The following is a 23005-nucleotide window of genomic DNA, read 5'->3' on the forward strand; positions in this document are numbered from 1 at the left end:
TAGCTGAGAACTGACCGCATGGCAAAAAACAAGACTGATCAAGTACCACAAAACCAACAGAAACTGTCATCTGAATATCTTAGTGAATTCACATCAGCAGTACTTGCACCCATTTCATGCCTTATCCAAGTAAACACACTAGAGAATGTGTCTGTCGGCAGGAATCAGGCAAATGAATAGCGAATCACAAACTCAAATACAGACTATTTGCAGGACTTGAATCCCACATTTGCATTCAGGTCAGAATTGCTGGTGACAGCAGGTTCCGTTCACATAAGCAGAAACTGGCACAGACTGTGGCTTCTCCGTTCGCTTTTTGACATTCAGAACATTCCCTCAGACAGCTACAGACCACACCTTACTTTATTTCACGAAATTAAGAGACACAAAACTCAGAGCTGTTTCCAGGAAACTCTGAAGAGAGACATCTGTCAGAAAGATGACTTGCTTTCAAATTGCCTGCCTCTGGTACAGAGCCATCTGTAATGGCATTAGTGAGCATTAGGGGTGGAAGAGAGCACTTAGTAAGGAGCTGATATGAAGCCCTACACTACAGACAGGCAAGAAGCACTTTGTGTCCAGCCTCTTCAGTTTGCTGTTGTTTCCGAAGGAAGCCAGACTCTTTGTATATGGCGTCTTTTTTTTTTTTTTTTTTTTAATGCTAAACTCCATCAATTGTGTCTGCTTTATGCTATTTTAAAACCCAGCCAGAAAAGAAATCAGGAGACTTCATAACTCTCGACCCCTCCTCAACCCCACAAAACTTGGGAAAACAAATGTGCTTTTGCAAAGCTTTGTCAGTCTCCCTGAGGCTTCTTGAGCCTCTGCGCTTTCCACCATGGTAACTGTCTCTGCTGCTATTTTCAGTGACTAAAGAGAATTCCCTCACTTAACTGCATTGTCACAAGAGATTAATGCAATGTGGGAGCTGGAAGAGAGGGAACTTAGTTTGCTTGGCTTTGTTCAAGGTAATTCAACCAGTTCCTTTGAAATAGCCCTCTGGCACCTAAGCTTTCTCACCACAGAAATTATCTCCCCACTGTGCTAACCCAAAGGTGATACCAACTTTTAACTAAAAGCATCTAAAATCTTAAGCTGTTTAGAAAACTCTCAGCAAGATCTGACTACCTCTTCTCTCTTGTATTGAGCTAACATGATGACTCTTCCCCACCTGTGCCTAACAGACATGAAAAGCAGAGCAATGCAGGTACATCTCTCTTACAGTGCTTTGCCTGGAAGCTGTGATGATTTACTTCAGCCAGGGAAAGTTTCACTTCCCTCGGAGAGGAACCCAGGGCAAGCAGCTGTGCTCTCTTCTCTCCACAAAAGCAGGTTATCCCTCAGACTGCCAAGAACCATACTAAATTTCACCAATGGCTCAGCCTCTTTTGCACTCACCACTATCCCACAGGGAATTTCAGGTGATCAGCATCCTTTTAGATTGTACACTTCTTTTTCCTTTATTCACTATACTTCCCCCCTGTGTACACAAACACTTTTCTGGTCACATCATCACTCAGTATAAATCATCACGACTTCACAGCAAAGGGAAAAAGAATAAAGGTATTTACATAGACAGTGTGTGTGTGCTGAGAAGCTTGGGAAAATCCCCTCAAATTAAAACATGGGGTTAATTCACCAGTATTCCAATAAACGCTGCAGGCATCTCAAACTCCTTTAGGATATATAAAGCAGTAAGATTGCTGTTGATGTTCAGAATTGCCAGAAACACAGACTATATCTAAGAAGCACAGAAAGGGATGGGAATGGACAAAATGAAAGTGTACGGAGGCTCAGAAGTTAACCCACCTAGTTCCCTAGTTATCTAAGTTCTTCACATGTCCTATAAGTCTGCCTGTGTCTGTGTCTACAACATCCTGGGAAGCAGGCTGTCGAGGTCACGCATACAGCAGAGTTCACAAACTCAATACTTTACAGCTTTTTTCATCCCAATGGCCGTCTTCCACTCACTGCTCTTACCTCATAGCATGGTGAAAAAATTACCCAAAATATGGCAGGTTGATATTCAAAGTCTTTCACTTCTTGCAGGGACAATAAAACACATTCCTGATTAAATTCTCTAACTTTTAAACCACAAGGTGTTATCTAACCTCCCTGATAAAGTTTCAGAATACTCCCTGGATCACAGGAAATCAGAAGAAAAAAGACAGTGAACTACTGCATAGTGTGCTGACTGAAACATCTGTCTATACAGGAGAACAGAACAAGAAGCTAATTCCGAGGACACTTAGCATGAGATAAATAAGCCTGAAACCCAAGTTTTCACTGTTACAACAAGAGTTGGCTACCACATTACTTCTCACTTCTCTTACTTGCTTGGCTTCAGTTAATATTTTGTTGTCCAATGAAAATCAAAAAACTCAGCAGAATCTGATGGCTACAATAGTCTACTAGCCCATACCACATGCAGACTGTGGTCCTGCCAAGTTAAGCAAAGTAAAATCTTGTGTCTCGCATCCTGGATATGAGCTGTTAACATTGATGTATTCAGTAAAATCTGAAGAGTAGGAAGAAGAAAATAGTGTTCATCCTCCTTCAGTGGTTTTGCAAGAAACAGGTGCTTTAAGTGCCTGATTCTGTCCATAAATATAAATTCCAAGATAAATTCAGAGCTAAGAACAAGATTCAGAAAGTACTTGGTCTGCTCAAAGTAGGCACTGCAGTTACCCACAGTTTTCTGTAGGTAGCTCAAAGACAACTACGTTCCCTCAGTCTATTAGGCAGCACTTTCCTTAAGTAATGCATTCATAGCACACACTTTAACAGGCTTTCTCTCATGGCTGACTCAGCTCCCTAAATATCTTGTGTTTTTCCTCCTGTTCTCCATCTACAGTTTATTTTAAGCGCAGTGATATTCAGACAATAAGCAAACTGCTGGGGATGGTGTTCCATGCATATTTTAGCTTCTCATGTCACTTGGATGTCCTAGGGGTACAACATCAACTCTCTAAAAATAGAGGGAGAGAAAGAATGGAGGAGTTCTGTTTGTGTTTGTATTAGCTATCATCTTAACTGAAGCAGATTAAACATGGTAGAACTTTGAAGAATGAGCTTCCCCCAAGCCTCACTGCTGGAATATAGCTCCCTTCCGTGGAGACAGCACGTCACACAGGCACAGACTGGCTAATTTTTCCAGGAGCCTGAAGAAGTGACAGGAGGGGAAAAAACATTTCCTAATTTTCAGACAGAAAGCAATACATAGATAGAGGAAATGCTTGGATTAGTCTATCATTATCTTGCCATGAAACATCATTGCCTAATGCTTCATTTGATGGTAGTCTCCCAGCAATAGCTTCTATTTTGAGGGACACAAACAAGTGGCTCCAGAATACATTCTGCAGCAGAGGACTGTGTGTTGAGGGTTTAAATTATCTGCATATCTTTAATCTTAATCCACAGAGCAACGGAGGATCTGCTAGTTATTTATAGCTGGGCTGGGGTGAGCTGCTGTGAGCAGGGTAATTGAAACAGTATTTCAGCCTGTCTGCCACTGATTTGGGTAATAGCTGCTGTTAGCTATGGCATAATCACAACACTAAATGGAAAATAAAAAATAAAAAAATGCATTAAACACATGCTTTTATGTTATGTTTTATGATCGCATCTTATTTTTTATTGTATTTCCAAATTCTGTTGTTCCTTCCTTTCTGAGATCAATTTACTTGCCTGGCAGCAGTTTGCTATATTAAAGCTCAGGAAAGCTGATCTGCTTTCTCTTATTCTCTGGATTAACAGAGCTTTCAGCTTGAGAGCTGCTAAATTCCAAAGACTGAGGGCTGTGACCTCTTTTTAAAGTTGCTGTTGTGCTATAGAATCATTTCATGCAAATTTTTGTCCTTTAAATAATAATCTTTATTACTCAAAAATATGATTTTGTTCTTTTCTCAAGCTGCTAAAGTAGCATAAAGAAATCTCAGAAGAATCGGTCTATGAATTTTTCAGCAAATGTTGTTAATTCTGCTATCTATTACTTGTCATATACTACATTTGATATTTGGCCATGATTTCAGTTAAGTGCTCTAGTGCTGTTGCAAATCAGGAGAGACATGGGATGATTTACAACCGTATCCACTACTTCCTCTCCTTTTAAAGGAGAAAGTACTCCCAGGCAATGTATATTACCTTTGGATGTTATGCCCAAGTGCCTTGCAGTTCCTCAGCCAAGTGACAAATACTGGCTTAAGTCCCTGCTTTTCCAATCTTAGTGACTTCTGGGTGGGTCATACCCATCCTGTATTTTTGCAGGAACCTGCTGACCCATGACAGCTTTCCCATCACCCTCTTGTGAACTGACATCATAGGCCCCCGTGCCTTATATTCTGCTCGCAGCACCCAAATCTGTAAACTTTTAGTCACTGAATGCAAAATGACAGTCCCTTGGGAAACAGACTGCTGACCAGATTTCCCAAGTCTATCCACATTTGTGCAGACACATCTGCCTTCAACAGAACAGACATCCAGGAACTCTTCCACCTATAATGCCTGGACCAGGAAACAGTCACGATCTACCCTGTGCTGGAACAAGGACGTGGAAGTCCTGGAGCAGATTCCCTAGAAAAACAACCCTAGATTCTGAATGCTCCAGAGCAACTGAGATAGTGGGAACCAGCTTGACGCTGTTGGTGCTCCAAGAATCATTAGCACCACTGCTCAGGGCTCTTGAGAACCCCAATCCAGGGCAACACACCAGTTTTAATGGCAGCAAACCAGATTCATTCCGAGTAATTACTGCATGCGTTTTGTCAGAAGGTCCTCAAAACTGGCAAATTTATGTGAAACATGTCAAACTTGACAAATACGTATTTTCCTAAGAAAAATTGACTTCAAAGGATTTCCAGCTTGCAGGCCTTAACTGTCAAGCATGAGAACACACACTTCTAGGCATCCCGGCCACAGAACCATCTCTGCAGCAAACTCATAGGCTGCAGATCTGTTGTCCTCAGTCTCTGAATTTTAAATGTTACATCTTCCATTACCTTGAGAGCCATTGAGACTAGAGTCTTAAAGCCTTTTCTCAGGCTCAAACTTTAGTCCTCAAAACTTAATCATAATCCAATTCTGAGCTCTGCTCTGACTTCTAGACGTATCTGGCAATATTCTCTTTCAGAATTTCCTACTAAAAATCACAGACATCACCATCATGATATTAATAAGAATTTGAGAAGAAGGGTTTGGGCTGAACATAAGAATTCACTTGTAATCTAGCTAGACTCAGTCTAGTTTACTACCTCTGTAATACCACCCACTCAAAGATACTGAGAAATGACTTTTTAGAAGCATAACTATGAGCTACCAAGTATGAAATCTAATAGTTGCACAGGGAGCAAAATTCATGAAGTGCAGCCAGGCTACCCAGCATGCAGTCACACACCAATTGTTGGCTAAAGGCAGGCATTTCATTCAGTGCCGTTTGCCACGTTCCTTTCTATATACACACTCTGAAATGCAAAAAGAAACTCTGGTATTTCCAGAAGGAAACTCGGAAAGTCAAAGAAGAAATCCTGCTGGGATGAGGGGTTCAGCCAAATGAATCAAAGGGACACATGTGCCACCGGAACACAGAGGGCAACAAAGATCTTATCATATATCTATTAGCAGTAATTTATCACTTTTCTTTCTCAAGAGATAGCATTGGGATTTTTTTTCCCAACTCCAACAGGAACCTGTTCTGAGAACAGAACAAAAAGGTTTTGTGGCTTGCTACAGGGAAAAATACCATCATCTGCAGTATCTCAGTGAGAAGAGGTCACTTGCTTCCTTGGAAAGATCACAGAACAAGGAAGAAATCATAGTAAGGGCACTCTGATTTATGAGTGCCTAGGGACCCACTGAGGAAACCTAATCCCATATAACTGCTGTGCAGAAGCTAAAAGGCAGCCATTTAACCTTTGGACTGCCACTGCTACACAACCTAAAAAAGCATCCATGTGAAGCCTTGAAATGATAGAAGTTAGAGTTGGGAAAGACTTGTTCTTCTAGCATGGAGTCTGGCCCCCTCACAGTGCCAGAAAGAGTCCCCAGACAGATAATTCATCAATTACAGATTTAAAAAATCGCATTTCTAGATTTGAAAATGATACTCCAAGGAAGACAGTTCCTCATCTGAGCAGCCAGTACTAATGTATTTTTCCGTTGCACAGTCACTCACTGCTCCTGACACAGGTTCATATTACCGTGGTAACTTCTTTTTCATAGCAGAGACGTGTTCTGAGGAAGCCAGGATATAATTTTACAGACACATAGACTTGGGTGAACTCTGCCTTAAGGATGTTGTTATTTAATGGTAAATACACTACTGTACACAGCTTCAGGGAGGGTGAAATGTTACTTTTTCAGTCTAAAAAAATGTCTACGAGAGAACAGAACTGGTAAAATTAAAATCAGATGGATAAAGTTGTTCAGGTATGATAGTCACAAGGGCTCTGGCAAGGCTACCAGCACAGCAAGGAGGCACCCATAAGCACAATGCCCTCCTGATGACTGAGGTTATCGTGCTGCAAAATGCGCCTCTGGAGGAGCAAACCTCTGCAGGTCACTGTCCCAGGTGGGTCTTGCTACAGTTACTGCCCCTCTTCAGCAAGTCACCACACATTAAACCAGGTATTAGAGATGAACTTCTTCAAATGCGTTCCTTTAGCGGAGTGTGCATTTCCCAGAACAGGACTCAATATTTTGTCAGCCTTCCTCCACCCTGTGCTCCTTCTGTTCTCGCAGCAATGCAGCTGAGCCCAGCCAGCTGCCAACCCTGCCTCCTGCCCTCTCTAGTATGGCGCCTGTGTGGGAAGCCAAACAAACCTCTGAGCCATTAGGTGCATGTCCTCCCCCAGAAAACAAACATTTAAAAAAGGATTTTCTTCTGTCTGCCTGTATATGGTCTTCCTTCCAGAAAGGCCTCCTTCCTCTGTACAATTCGTCAGCACCATGTCCATACGAGCTCCTCACATCACAGGGTATTTTCAAGTTCATGCTGTGCAAGGCTTAGACTCGCTCATACCTCAGTGTACGTTCATGCACAGCAGCATGTGGAACAGCAGAGAGGAGAAAATATGACAATTTGATGACTATTTTGTGATGGATCAGAGCCTGAAGGAAGCCGATGGAAGAGCAATGTGGTTTGCACACCATACTGCTCAAGCAGTTCATAAGAGAGATTTGTACCTAGAGAAAGATTCATTCAAGATCCAGCATACTGCAACACTTTGAGAAAAATAGAGAAGGGAGTTAAGAAGAATGCCGCAGTGAAATACAAGCCGTTTTTCTTCTAAAGTGAAGGGGAAAACTTTTAAAAATGTATTGTGAAATTGCCAACCAATTGTGGCATCTGATAAATAAGAGATGGACTCCTGGAGGCGTTCAGCACTCAGATGCCAATACATCCTCGATATTATGAGGAAGTTTTGTGCATTCTTGGGCCCTGCAAGTCCTCAACACATATAGCTCAAGAGCTCTGCTGAACACAGGTGGGCTAAAAATATGTTTTAAATCAAATACTTGCTTACGTTCCTTGCTGAATCAGAACCAAAATCCTCTGTGTTGGCACAGCCTCAGTTATACAGAGTCAAGAATTATGCCAGGGAGAATGAAGTCAGTCATTTCTAGTGAAAATAAACAAGCTTGCAAAGCTATCAAGGACCACAAACAAGAAGAGGAGAAACAAGGCCAAGATTTTTATCTGTCCTTGAATCATGGCAGAGTACAAAGGAGGAAGCACTGAAAAATCTTTCTTTTCCTCTGCTTTTTCCTCGCTTGGCAGGATGAGTGGGTGTCCGCAGCTCCATTGAAATCGGATTATCTCACTTTCAGAAATGAATTCGCCAAGGAAACAGTTGCTTATCATGAGGCCGCAGATAGGATGCTCCCCAGACCACCCACCCCCAAGAACCCGGGATAAGCAGTTAATGTGCAGGACTAAGCAAGTGTTTGTTCTCCATCACAGAAGATGACTATTGGTAAGTTTCACTATCCCAATTTCCTGCTGCTTCCTTTTTCATGCTGCTTGCCCCAAGGTAAACTATATAATTTGAAAACGATGTCAGTCACATTCCTATTACTCTACTAAAGATGTACAATTCTCTATAAATACTTCTGGTCAAATCTCTTAAACCTTTCTCTTTAACAAAATAAGCAAATTGTGACTTTAATGTGAAATATAAATTGATGATTGTAATTTTTATTTTCATTGTATAATGACTGTGATTAGGCTACAGCACTGTTCTTGCTTCCTTCATGACCCTCAGATGCAACACTGAACCACACCAACTCCTGAGCCTCCACACCGGCATGCAGCCAGCTTCAAGCACAGGTGAAATATGTGTGTCTGCACCCTGCCACACAGACATACCTGTTAGTGTTCAGTCCTGTTACATGTAGCACATCCCTTGCATATGCACCATAATGTAAAAGGCAAGTCTTACTAGCTAAGAAGTGGCATGGGCGTAGCTTGGCTGCGGTTCATTTTGGATTGGGTTTCTCAGCCCCAGACAGTGCTCTGCTGTGGCAGCACTAGCAGCTTAGTGCTAAGGCCTGTCACCCCCGTGGACAAGCCCTGGCTCTCTGGGCAGCACAGAAAGCCCCAAAGACAATCCTTGCTACAGCCACCCTTGGCTGAGCAGGCAGAGCTCTGTAACGTGCTGCCAAGAGTTAATTACGTCCAGCCCTTGGAAATAAGCACATAGAAGCTTATTTAAATATTTCAAGCCTTTTTTTTTTTTTTTCCAGAAGAACTACATAAACTACACAAAATATTTTGACATGGATACAAGCTGAAGAAACACATAACCCAAGTGCAGAAGAACCAAACTATAGGGAGCACTTGTTCCTAGAAGGCGCACAGAAAATGCCTGAAATTTTCTTTAGCAGTTAGCTGATGCAACTCTGCATCTCACAAAATCAGGTCCTTCCACAATTGGCTGTCAGCTTTCAAGGATATTAGAAAATTCTGCCTAAAACCAGATTTCAAAGGATACACTGAGGACTGATTTTGAAGTATAAAGCAATCACAGAAAACAGACTTGAATGGTAACTTTATTGAGCGTCACTGAAGGTGCTCATGAAAGTAGCCTTAAAGATTAACTTCATCCTGCCAAGAATAAGTCACAGGGACAGTGAAGAAGCTTAGTATGTTGGGAGAAATGAACCTTGGAGTACCAGAAATGTATTGGACTGAGACCTGTAGTTCAGTGTCAGGGACTCGGTTTGTTCCTAAAAGTGCTGATACAGTGGAGACCATGACCCAGAGACTGCTGAGCTGAAGGAAACTGCCACTGAATTTAGTAGGTTCTGGACCAATAATCAACCTTTTTCAGCAGACCAGCGGCTTGGTATTCAGATGATGGATTACATGACTACTATGTTCCTGAAAGAGCTGCATGGTCCCTTCCATCTCAGACTGACAGCACTAGGGATTGATGAAGTCTGGAGCAGAGCTCCAGCTGGTGAAATCAAGCAGCCACCAACCTCCTTCTTACCAGAACAAGTCAGGAACTTTGTCTGTGTCTTTTGCATAGTCAGACACTGACACCACTCAGCGACACCAAGAGAGAGCAGGAAAAATAAAACAAAACACAACAAATCGCATCTTGGGTTTCCAACTTAAATACTGAAATGAAGCTAGGAAAAAATGGAAGGAGCAGCAAGTCATGCCATTTGCTCCAACTTTTGGCTGTTGCCTAATAGGGGTCTCAAAAGACACCAAAGCTATTCAGCGTCACTGGTTTGCAACAGTCCTCATCCTTGCTGAGCACCTGATGGATGCTGTGAGGTTCTGGTCCCCCTGCCAAGCACAGAGCAGCCTGCCTCACCGTGCACTGCATTTCCTGGGGCTGTTACCTCTGCATTCTGGCAAGTCTGAAGGGAAGGGAAGAAAAGGCAAGACTAAATCCTGTTGCTACTGCACAGCTCAGGAAGCATGAAGTATTTATCAGGCTGACTGAACCAATTACTTTGCCACTCTCAACAGCAACCTGTTAGATGAGTGCTGCTACTCCTGGCAGTGTAAGGAAGCTGCAGAGCTGGAGAGAGGTCACTTCACTCATTGCTCACTCAGCTCCTGCTTTGTATGACTAAGATAACTATGCAAATAGATCCCAGAGGGAATTAGAGCAATAATCTGTTTGTGAGATGGGTGGGTGTCTCCAGACACACATGGGTGCCTTTCCCCTGAATCACAGGATTAATGAAGATATGCCTAAGAGTCTCAAGGTGAATCGCAACAGAGGCATCGATTTTGCAAACTGCTGAACTGAAATCCAAATTAAATGTGAGTCCTGGAGATAAGTAAAGTAACCCTTAAAGCTGTAACACCCTACTGCCCCTCCCAGTTTTCAACTTCTCTTTCTCTCCTCCTCTGCACCAGATTGATATGAATTACTCGAGAATCACCACCTCCCTGGGGTTCATCTTTCAGCTGACAGAAGAGGTTTTTTTCTGTCATCCAGTAAATTGTCCTGTTTTTTCTTCCAGTTTTAAAACTTGTTGCATTAATCTGTAAGGACAAGATTCCAGATTCATCATTATGGCACAAATTCTCCTCACATTTTATAATAATCATGAAAAAAATATAGTAATCAATGATATTCAAAAAGCCTTGTGCGTGTGTAAGATTCTGCACATATCTAAGTCACTGAATTTTTTATGCCTCTATTACCAATCTGTTCTCAGAAATGGTAGTTGTTCTTTCTGCCTTTTTTAAGCTCTTATTAAAAAAATTATAACTACATATCCTAAGTGAATCAGGCTTTGTTAGCTGGACTGTACCATTCCCTTGAGGGAACTCTCTCTCCAACCAACAAGAAAGTGGTATTTCAGGCTGTAATTCTTATTGCAGTTTAAAACAGAAGTCCTCAGCAGTAGCAAACGAAAGAAATTATTTTAGATAGATAACGAGTTTCAAGGTGAGCACCTTACCCCTGGCACTTTTCAATTAAGAGTGCAGGACTTGTGCATCCTGAGGATATCACTGACAGTGCTGTTCTAATATATTTTTAGAGGATTGCCCTCAGGGCTCTAGTTTCTTCAATCCACATCCTCTTCCCTTCCTACCAGAGGTTTCTGTTGAGTTTCTGCCAACCCATAATACTTCAACCTCTCTCATGCTTTCCACTTTCTTTTCTTCCTAACTAAAAATGAACAAACATCTTTTAACCTACTTTATTATTGTTGCTCTCCCAGCTGAAGATCCCAGATGTGAATAGGCTGTTTGAACATCATCAAGAAAGTGGTGATGGTTGATGAGAACTGTATTAACGGAACGGCCCGAAGATTTTTGTCGGTGTTATGTTGTGGGACTGCATAAAGATTGCCCCACTTCAAGCCTCAAAAGCCTCAAGTATGCTCACCGGAAGAAAACCAGCAAAAACCTCTCTATGAATAAAGACACATCTTCCCCACCTCTCACACCCACGCAAGTTTTACTCCAAAAAAACAAAGTCTGAAATCCCTACAAGGCAATTTTGGGGAGTATTTTACGTATTGTAACTGCTTATAACAACCAGCTTAAAGGCAAAACTGGACTCTGACTAATACTGGAGACATCCTTGCCTGTACCTACCTGTTTTACAAGGCTGCTTTCCCAAGGTAAAAATAAAGCCACTGGAACACCCAAAGGGGAAGAGTTCCTGTTTGCCATTCCAGGATCACATGGATTCGCACTGCTCTTCGTTCCTCTACTTCCTTTCACAATAGATAAATATAACCAAATCAGAAGTTCCTTTAATTAGATTCAACATCTTGTCACAAGGATGAAAAGTTCCTGGTTGCAGATACTGCTGTAACCACTGACAGCTGTGGGATAATGATTATTGTTAATAACAGCTACAAATATGCCTGAAATGTCACATGGTCCTTGAGGAATGAACCCAAATAGATGATTTATTTCTTGGCTGATGTTAGATTAATTGTTCTAAGGGTTGTTTTGTAATTAATCTACAACAACTGAAAGTTCTCCGTCTTTCTAATGCAGGGAGAAGGCAGATCCCATGAACAAGGCATGAAGGTTAGGAAGGATGTAATAAAGAGTCAGCATTCACAAAGGAAAGCAGCAGGTCCACTCTTCATGCCATCCCCTGGCAAAAAAAAAAGTGCTTAAAAATCCCAGTGCCTTTACAACAGGACATGGGTCTCAGTTTCTACTGCATGCTTTATAAGTCACTGCTAGGAATAGGAAGTGATATCTCTGGACCAACACATCATTTAGATGAAATTAAGGCAAAATGGCACCTTCTCCAGTTTCCACTAGTGCAGAATAGTGCTCCCCCCACCAAAACCTCTGTTTTGGACTATACACAGCCATTCTCCAAACCTAGATGAAATGGTTTGGATATTGCAGGAAGAACAACAATTTCTCAAGACATAATTAAAAAAATAAAATACAAAAGCTCAAAAACTATTAGGATTCTGCTCTGATCCCCACTTTCAATATAGGTGGACTTTCATGCACGTGAAAGATTTATGACAGGGAGTCACAGAATCTCAGAGTTCATCAAATGACAGCTTTCACTTAGGATCAGTCTGGATGGGTTGTTGCAGAGGTATGGTTTAGTTTCACACTCTTCCCTCTTCATTTTAATAATTTTGGTTCTATTGAAAGACCAGCTATGTGAATGCCGGAAGTTTCAGGTAAAGCCTTCTCCTCATCCAAACCACCTCATGGGAAGGAACCTCAGGATAAAGGCAGTGGGAGTGGAGACACCCTGCTTCTTCCCAGTGGGCAGGGAACGTAAGGAAAGATCCAATGGCACTAAATTTTAGTAAGTGTAAGCATCGTATTCCATTATTCTAGTTCCTCCCTCTGGTATTCTAGAGACTGCCTAGTTATACACACTGAAGTCTCTGTATACAACAGATGCAGAAATGCCCTTTAGGATGACCGAAGTTCACAAATACTCTTCCTCATCTGTTTTCTAGCCAGGCAGTATGCATTTACAGCATTAAAGCCCAAAGACATGACAGTACTCTGCAGTAATAACATCGGAAATATTTCACCTGCTGATTATCTAGCTTACCTAGAAAAAAGAAAATTGAAAATGATTCCCGCTTTTTCATAGAAGCTTCTCCTTTTTTTAATTATTATAATGGCAAAAATAATTACTTTGTACATTTAAAAATAGCACTAAGAATACTCCTATTTCCTTGCAAAGTTAACATAGCATTGAAGTGAGTTTGTGTCATGCTGTAGGAGCTAGCAGCATTGTTAAGTAACTCTTTACTGCAAGGCCAAGCTCTGATCTCAATTACAACCCTAGCAAACAGATCTTCTGCAAGCATGTTGCTCACAAAAATTGATGAAGGCAGCATTTGGCCTGCACAACCTTTACGACTCCTGACTGGTCCAAATTAATACATCTCGCTTCTCAGATACTGTAAGTTCACAAGCCAACAGCTAGGAAGCTCATTATTGCATTTATGAGTTGCTTGTAATTAATATTCAAGTCACTAGAATGCCAAGATATAAAAATATTTTTAAGTTCATGATTTCTTCTGCAAATACTAGTGTTTTACATACACAGTGCAAACTCAAGCAAAGTATACTTCAGCATCTTCACTTTAGGAAATATAAACCATAAATATGGACCTTTACTTTGCAGTGATTGCACAGAAGTATAATCTATGCCTCTAGTAACAACATCAGGATGGCATAACATATAGAAAGCAGCCCATCTACTTCAAAACAGGTGCCAAACAGCTTGAACATGTCCCCTGGAGATACTGATAGGGCCTGGTGAGAGAAGGCTAAAATTGGAGGCCTTCGATAGCTAACCTAACTCACATGAGCTGTGCATCATTGAGTTGTGTATTAGCAGCCTTGGAACTTCAAAGACAGCTAGGAAGTGCTTTTCCACTAGAAAACAATCTTTAAAAGTAGAAGAAAATCATGCTGTACTGACCAAAAAGCATTGCCAGTAAGACTGTAATCATGTTGCACAATTTTGTTCAGCTGAGAAGAAAACCATTCAGAAAAGCTTCTAGTCAGATTTTAAAACCTCTGCAGGCTCACTCAACCCAAAAATTCAAAATAAAGTTCAGGAAAAGGCAACCCACGCAACTCAAAAATCAAACCTACCTATTATCACAATGCATATGCAATAGCACCACCAGCTTCCATAAGTTAACTAATACACAGCAGGCTTCTTTTTTTTCCCTCAAATTCATCCAAATCCAGATCTTTTTAACGGAATAGTACAAAAAATATTTCAATTCCTATTTCTGATAAGAATAAACGGAAGAAACCTTACTTTTTTCTCTTTGCTCAGCAAAAACAAGCTCTGCTCAAATAAGTCAACTTTGTTTACTTCGTGTGGAGACAAACTTTGATTTGATTTTAAGCAAACTTACACAGCTAAGAGTGACAGAAGTAGAAAAACATTTGTTGTATTTATTACAAGCTGACCAGACTTATGTAACATATAATATAATATAATATTTAGAATAAAATACAGGTATAACAGATACTTTCCATGAGTAACTTTTTTTTTTTTTTTTTTTTTAATGTCAAACATCTGTTACATACCAGCTCCTATAATCTGTTGGGAAATTACTCCTGAACTAATCAATAAGAAAGCTTACAGTGATAACATAATTGAATCAGTGCATATGAAATAAATGGTCTGAGCAACAGCAACCCCTGTTCAATAACCTTTTAATCTGTCATCTGTATTAGCCACTTACCCTGTCCTGTCATTCTGCAGGAGGCAGAACAGAAAAACACTGGGGAAATCTTCTCAATTAGTTTAACCACATGAACACCAGGGACTGCTTTGGGTAAGCTTAGATGACATTATGAATCAAAGGCCAGCTGTTTGTCTAAGTATACACTTACCCCACCCTAGCTGCATTACAAAGAGATTTTTGGAAATACAAGTTCAGGGTTGGGGAATCAAAGAGGTCAGAGAGAGAAAAATTGGTCCTACCATAGTTCTCACTCCTGATGCAGAAGGATCAAGAGGTTCTAGTTTTAGCTGAGAAGCTCAACTTCTTACTTGAACTAGGAGATGCCTTGCTGCAACAGAAAGTGAGCAAAAAGACCTAAAATGAAATACCTCATTACACGTGCCATTCTTAACTTTTAATTTTGGCCAGAAATACACAAGCAAGAGGTGTTAACACTTCTTATTCCAGGCAAAAGCAGGAAATTCAAAGGCACACGGGACACACAGAGATACCAATAAATTTAAGGGTAGGACTAACTCTGGCAGTCACTTAACTGGGTCTGCATAAAAGTGCACGGAATGCTGTCCCAGCAATTTCTATACTGGAAGCAATAAAATGCAGGTGAATTAAAAGAACCTCTCTTAGAAAACAAATTCTTATTTAAAGACTGGAAGTAGTGATCAACAAATCACTTTCCTCAATAAATTACTGTAGAAGTTAATTAAAATGTATCCTTTATGTTCAGTTTCTTTGGCATCCAACTTCCAGATAGCAGATTGTTTTACCTTATGATACATCTAGGCAAAGGTCCAGCAGTATTTTTTTTTCTAGATAAATTGATAGAAACTGGAGGCAATCTTTTTGCTACACTGCCTCATACATCTATGCCATAAAGAAAAAGGCACTGGCATTACTTGCATTCAGATTTTTGCTAGGGGTTGGTATCTAGAAGGTTTGTGTTCTAGTTGCTAGCATGTGTCACAGCTCATGCTGATGTGTCTTTCATCATAACCACTGCCTACCCTGGCTAGACTAACTCTAGCCCAGGAGTCCCACATGTGTTGCTTTCATATCTTCATTCTGTGGTCCAGACAGATCTATTCTCTAAGTATAAAAGCTCTTCAGTTTTCACAAGTTTTCCCTCCAGATTGTGTACGTGGTGAAAGACACCTGGCTACTGTCTCTGATACACTAAAACAGGCTGCAACTCTGTAAACTCTCTCAGGAGGATACTCCAAAAGGTCTATAGGTGCAAGCAGAACAAAGAAATCTTTTTGGATTCCCACAGCCCAGCTTCTCCTCCAGACCCCTCTTTCCTCCCTTGATCACCTCCAGACACCAAATTCCTCCCTCCCTACCCCAACATTCACACAGGCTTCCTCTCCCCCTGCATGACAGGGTAATAGCTGACTCTGCATTTGCCAGGTGTGTGCAATGCAGGCCATGCTTCCCCAGCAGGGGTTGGCAGGGACAAACCGCTCAACCCCTGCACACTGCTTGCACAGCTGTCCTCTGTGCTCCAGCCTGGACAGAGAAGGCAGCCCCTATACCTGGGCAAACCCACATTTTGCCTAGATCTGTAGCTTGCCCTGCAGCTACACTCATGCGGATCTCCTGATGTCAACGAGCTGGAGTTGTGTGTGTTAGGGTGAACTCGTTTCTGCTGCATGTCACATTAGAGCTATTTAGTACTGGCAATTTCTATAGTTATAACACACCAGCAGAAAGTTAAGTGCTCCAAGGTCCCTGGAATCACACACCTGTCTTCCAGGATTACTTGTCATCAAGGTGTCAGACCCAGGAACATCACTCTGACAGGCTGTTAAAACCGGCAAGTTAAAAGATTCTGCTAAGTCAACACTCAAATGACTTATTAACCACTCATTTTAATATTTTAAGTCGATAGCACATGGAAGTGCAGAGCCTAACAACAAACAAAGAAGCCACCTGCAATGCAAAAGCATAGACAGCATTTTGCAAACTCACAGCAAAACATCTGTGGTTCTGACCCTCAGTTCCACCTACAACTAACTCACATTTGCACTAGTCCTGGTCATCTTCTACACAGAAGTAGTCAAAATATGTGAAAACTCTGATCCAGACATGCTTTTGTTTCATATCATTATTTTATCTGCAAATGTTTTGTGAATACTCAGGTGGCTTCTACTCCGATGTACACACTTTATGCTGCAGGAGGCTTACCAGCAACCAGCCTCCTCCAGCCTCAGCTACCATGAGAGGGTATTTATTTCATCTAGTGCTCTCATCACTCAGCTGCTTGCCTGCTGACAGCTTTTACCAAACTGGAAAGAGCCCAATTTTCTGGCAGAACTGTTTGGGAAAGCACCTCTTGTTTCAGAGAAAAAAAAAAAAAGGAGGAAAAAAAAGTGGGTTGGCCAAAGGGAACAGCCTTGGTAAGTATGGGGGATTTGGTGAGGGTGGTAGATGGGATGCCCTCTGAGGGGTCACACTCTCTCATACACGCAAGTCCCTCAGCACACACTAGTGGGTGGATATTTTTAATGGTGCTTGGGCCCTTTCACATCAGACACTACTGCAATGCAGCCACCAAAGCACAGCACAGCAGAATGAAGGTAAGCGTTCGTAGGTGGATCTGCCCACACATTTCTCCTTAACTAAAAGCACTTCTTGAGACTTCAAAAGGGCTTACACCCAAGTCCTTAATACTATCAGTGAACAGTTCTAAATGTTTAAGCATGGTTCTATGGCAGCATGGGTAACAACCAAAATTTATTTAGGAAGCTCCTCTTGACAACACAATATTGTCATATAAAAGCCTCAGCCTAAGTTCTGAATTTGTACATTTATAAATAAGATGAACTTTGTTTAGGGAGATATGGAAGGAAATAGGGACTAGAACACAAAGATGGAGTGACTGATGCCATGATATAGAAAAGCAATACATAAGCAATGAGACTAGGAAGGACATAGGAATTTCTCATTTTGTATGCAAAGAGTGTAATGTGTATAACCTCGTCTTGATTAAAGACAGAATATGCTACTGCTACAGAAAATATTTTTAATATACATAAATATATATAAGTCCCAAGACAGTTCTCAGAAAGTCCAGTGGAACAGAGAGGAAATGTTTGCAATTTTTGCTTCACTGAATTACAATTGGATTTGCCATTCATATTCCCACTTTTCTTTATATTGGCTCAGGGGATTTCAAAGTCCTAGAATAAAAGGAGCAACCACTAAAAAAGTGCTTCATCCAGGTGGGCTTATTCTATTCAGACTGGATGAAGCTGCCATGGTGATGAGGTCAGGGAAGATGGGCTGGGCTTTGGCATCATTTCCTCCATTGCATCCCATGCAGCCTGCTAGAAAATATAAACAGATGGGGCTACAACCCCCAACAGTCTTGCCTGATTTGAGTAAATCTGCCCTCTGCTACTGCATGCCGAGCTGAGCACAGTGTGTACAGGAAAGGATTTGACTGAAACAGATACGCTCTATACTACTAAACCAGGAAGTCTTTCCAATCTTTTAATGCTGTACCAAATGTCCATGATAAAAACTTTTTTTTTCATACTGGTTTAATTTGGAAGAAATTCTAGGATTTTAAAATTTGTCTTCAACATCTCAAAAATGTCTGAGAATAAGAATTCCATTAGCCAGAAGTATCAACATAAACTTCTGTAAGTGCTTAACTCATCTTATTGCTCCCTTTCATAATTAAAAACATACTGCATATGAAAATCTACCATCCAAATGTTCATTCTGTGTTACAGTATGATGAATCAAACTCAAATATTTCAGAACAAAAAAGGAAATCACAGAAACAAGAAAGTCATAGCATAGTTATCATCAAAAAATGTTTGAAAAAATAAATTTCTTTGAAAATAACAGCTCGACGGGTCTTTTCAACTATACAGCATTTTCCTAATGTAAACTACACTGTTTATTATTTTTGACTACTTGTCCTAAAACAAATCTCATTACAAGTAGATTATACTGCAATTTAAAAAGAAAGGAAAACAACTTTTGCAAAGCATAGATTAAAAACTGCATCACTGAACTCTGAGGGAGAGAGGTCTGCCCTACCTCACTGTATTTATAAGCTTTAAGAGGTCTACTCTAGTTTGCGAGTAAGTGGCTGAAATTTCCTGCAGTCAGGTGCTGAAATGACCTTTGGTAAATTGCTTACAGTTAAATGATTTGCCTTTGCCTTGTAGATTTCTAAGTAACATTTTTCACCATGATAATGCAAATTCAGTGTCAAGTGGAACATTTCAGTATAAACTCAGTTATAGGACTTCTATCATTTTGCTATGGCTAAAAGCCCTCCATATTTAACAGCACATTTGTACATCTGAGATCAGAGAGTGATTCGAAGCATAATCAAAACTTTGTAGGCAAACTGGCAAATATCATAAACCTATTTTCTGTTGGTTGCACGTTTCTGGATGGAATTTTCTGCTTCCTCAAGGCAATAAAGCATGGAATAACCAGTAATCGTTATTATTATTTTTAATTCTAAAACACATTTCATTCAAATCATGCCAGTTATGGCATAAAATGACAGCACCCTTGAAAAGACTGTTTTGTACAGAAGAATTTGTGAATTGTCCAGAAGAAAGGAGACTTCTGCTGAATATATAATACTTTAACAGGAAATCTATGTCTCTTCTAAGAAACAGAATATCAAATTAGCAAAGACAGTGCAGCTCAGCAATTAAGTTAAGCAAGCAATGAACCTGGCATAAGTGGACTGAAGATTTCACCTCCTAAGAAACCTCCATGTCTGTCATAAGACAAGTGATAGCATGCATGACTCTTTCTGACTGCTACGTGGCTGACTTGGTGCAATGATAGGGCAGATATGTAGGCCTGTTATTGATGTTAAGTCAAACTGGGCAGTATTTCAAGGGAAGATGCTGGAAACACTTGTGCATATCTTGACTTTTATTTTCCAACATCAACTATCAGCAAGGATGGCAGTGTTGTGGCTCTGCATCCATGTTCAGGATACAGCATCAAAAAATACAGACGGGTGAATTTCAACTGATCCTTCTGTTAAAGTAACTGTTACAAATAAAGGACATTGGCATCTTAGACAGCATTGGTATTCAGACAGATTGCACATCACCTTATAACACACAGATGGTTTCATGGTTTCTGACGTTATATAAATAACAGGCTTTTGGTTTCAACATACAGTTTATGAAGAGACGCACCTTCCTTTTAAGTATTAATGAAGTGTTGTGCCCACCTAATGAAGTATGGTGTTCTTTTATGTTCTCTGTGGACTTAGCTGGGACTTTGGCAAGCCAGTTAGTACAGGACTTTGCAATTCCTACTAACACCAGTTAGCTATGTTCTGGGAAGTTTTCACTGATGCCCCTGATTTTTGTGTCTCAGGCTTTCTTCCTTTAAATTGGATTGTATCTGCTTGAGAGATTTCGGGTGAGCTGGCAAAAAACAAATTGTCAAAAACAATTTTTCCTCAAGGGCATAATCCACTTTGATACATTTCAAAAATATATTAAGTATTTCAGAACTGCCACTGACTGCTAATGCTTGTTTTTTTAAGCCACCAGTGTCAGAGTTCAGCTTGACATTCCTTGCTTTGAAATTACTTGCCTTGAAATATAAATGAATGTACTATTTAAGTATGTTAAAAGAAGAAAAATCTAAAGTCTTCTAGTTGTCTGAACAAAACATTTAAAATGACCCAATCCACAATATGAATTAGTAAAAGAAGAGTTTTCATCTCAGAGATTCTGAACAAGTTTTCCTTCCATTTTGTAACCAGAAATCACTTTTGTTTATAAAATCCAGCAAAACTTTTTCTTCCCAGTCCTACTACTCTTCTCCTACCCCTTTGTTAATCTTCTGTCGTATAACCTGCAAAATGTTGAGAACAGAGCCCATCTTTTACCATATATATACATAGTGCCTATTACAATCAAGCTCTAAGCAAATTAAGGTTTGTGACCAACAATGTCACACAACCCAAGTGTATGCATACATCAGCAGCAGGCCACTTTAAGCCTGAACAAAGTAGAGATCTTCAAGAGGACTGTGTTATCCTTAGGGTGCAATGTTGCCTGCTACAATAATTCCCAAATTGTAATTTTCCTCATGTTACAGGAGTTCAAGAGCAGCAAGTTATGACAAGTCTAGATGCTAAAGCAGGAAGCCATCAGTTAGTACAGAAGGCTCCAGTCTTCCACCTAGGATGCGGTAGCACTTCAGTGCACTTGGGAGGCTTGAATGGCTGTCTGGTTAGAGTACAAACAAACCAGAAAGTGGTGTTGTTTACTAATTTCTAGTCACTCAGACCCAGCACTCTATAGGTACTGTAAAGCTCAAGTGCCTTTGCTGCGGTCAAGGTACTTCTGTACTTGAAGTAATTCTCTAGCTGGTAGAGTGACCCACTGTATGGTGTAACTGCAACTGGCAGGCAATTAAGGTACCCGCTAGCCCAGCACCCCAGAAAACTCAATGATTTGATTGCTAGTATGCTGTTTCTTCTATGTACTTCATGTGTATTATGCACCTCAATTGCAGCTGAGGACGAAACTCAAATAGTCTTTTCCTTATGTTTTCCAGCTAACCAATGCCTGCCTGAACTTTAAGTTCACAGCCTAGAAAAAATAGTCATTAAATTGTATTTGTTTATAGAAGATCTTCCTAAATGCTGAATGCTGCTAAATGCTCCTTCCTCCGAGTTTTTCCACTGAATATTTTATTTTTTTTTTAAATAATCTTTCCTGCTCTGGTGTATTGAGCTCTGACAAAACAATAACTTCATGGAAAAATATCAAATTAGAATCATCTCCTTGTAATGAGCCAAGGGTATGGCTGTTTTTCTTAACTTTCCATAGAGATAGAACTGAGCTCTTGGGTAAGAGCAAAAGCAATCACAAGTGTCAGAAAAAAAAAAGAAAAAAAATTTTTCCTAACTGCTGTGTCAGTCTAATTCTATGCTAGAAAAGCATAAGTTTCTCAGTGCCAATAGTTAGCAAATGAAACCAAGTGAATTATTACTTAATGTCACTGGATTGCTGACATTACCTTTCTACAATATATACTGGGTTTACATGGCAAGGATTTGATAGCAGGGGGGCTGCAGGGGTGGCCTCTGTGAGCAAAGCCCAGCAGCTGCCCCATGTCAGATCAGAGCCAGCTCCCCCCCGGCTCAAAAGGGACCTGCTGCTGGCCTGAGCTGAGCCTTGAGCGATGCTGGTTGGGCCTCTGGGAGAGCACACTGAAGAAAGGGAAAATCTGCTGTGCTACAGCAGCTGGGAGAGAGGGGTGAGAACATGTGAGAGAAGCAACCCCACAAACACCAAGGTCACTACAGAAGGTTTTTTTTTTTTCCATATTTTCTCTCTCTGTCTTTCTGAAGAGGGGAAGCGAGAAGAGTGGTACGGCTGCCTATTGGTGTTAAACTACCACACAACAACATAGAAAAGAGATCCCAATTCCAAAATGCTTATACAGCCAAGTACATGGATAGACATCTGGAAGACTAAGTCTGTAAAGCTCTGCAAAATCAGTGCCTGCCCATAACCTGGGACTATGTAGCTAGATCACCCTGCCCTGCATGGAAGCCTATATGGTAAAATGGACTCACTGTAGATCTACACATCAGAAAAAGCACAGCTGAGTGAAGGCTGCACTAAGATGCACTGAGAAGAGTTTTTCTAAAGACCAGAACACAGTTGTGATGGAGGCACTGTGCAGGAGACTGCAGGCTACACAGACTGCCTCCAAGGCAATCAGAGCCTGTCAATAAATCCAATAGCCTGTGTGACGTCCCTATCCCTCCATCCCTACAGTCTGGTTTGGAGACATTTTGTATTCCCTGAATTGCCTCACTGCTTGAGGTACTCAGAGGCACAGAGTTAACAAAACTCAAATATGAGATCATGCAGCTCTGTATCTTTATGAAGAGAGGAAAGGGGGAAGGGAGAAGCAGAATGAAGAAAGGGCAGATAATGTTATTGCTTTACTGTGGGGCCTTCTGAAAGTTATTGATTTCCTCTCATAGCTTTCTACTGAAATCACAGCATGGCTTTCTGCCTGACCGAGATGCATTTTTGTGTACACACACTCCCTGGTGTCTCTGTATTATCACATTATCCTCACATGCCAATTCTCAGCATCTCTGTCACTACTCGAAGCTGACACATAGGTTTCCTTCATAAAAAAAAAAAAAAAAAAAAAAAAAACATAAAATAAAGCTGCAACAAATTTCCAGTCCAGCTTAAACTAAATCCATTGTTGCTGATTCTTATTCATAGTACCTTATTTCCAGCATCAAAATTCTCCTCCTTGTTTCTCTCTCTTTGAGGGAAAATTATGT

Source organism: Cygnus olor, chromosome 7 (genome assembly GCF_009769625.2).
Source record: "Cygnus olor isolate bCygOlo1 chromosome 7, bCygOlo1.pri.v2, whole genome shotgun sequence".
Taxonomy (NCBI): domain Eukaryota; kingdom Metazoa; phylum Chordata; class Aves; order Anseriformes; family Anatidae; genus Cygnus; species Cygnus olor.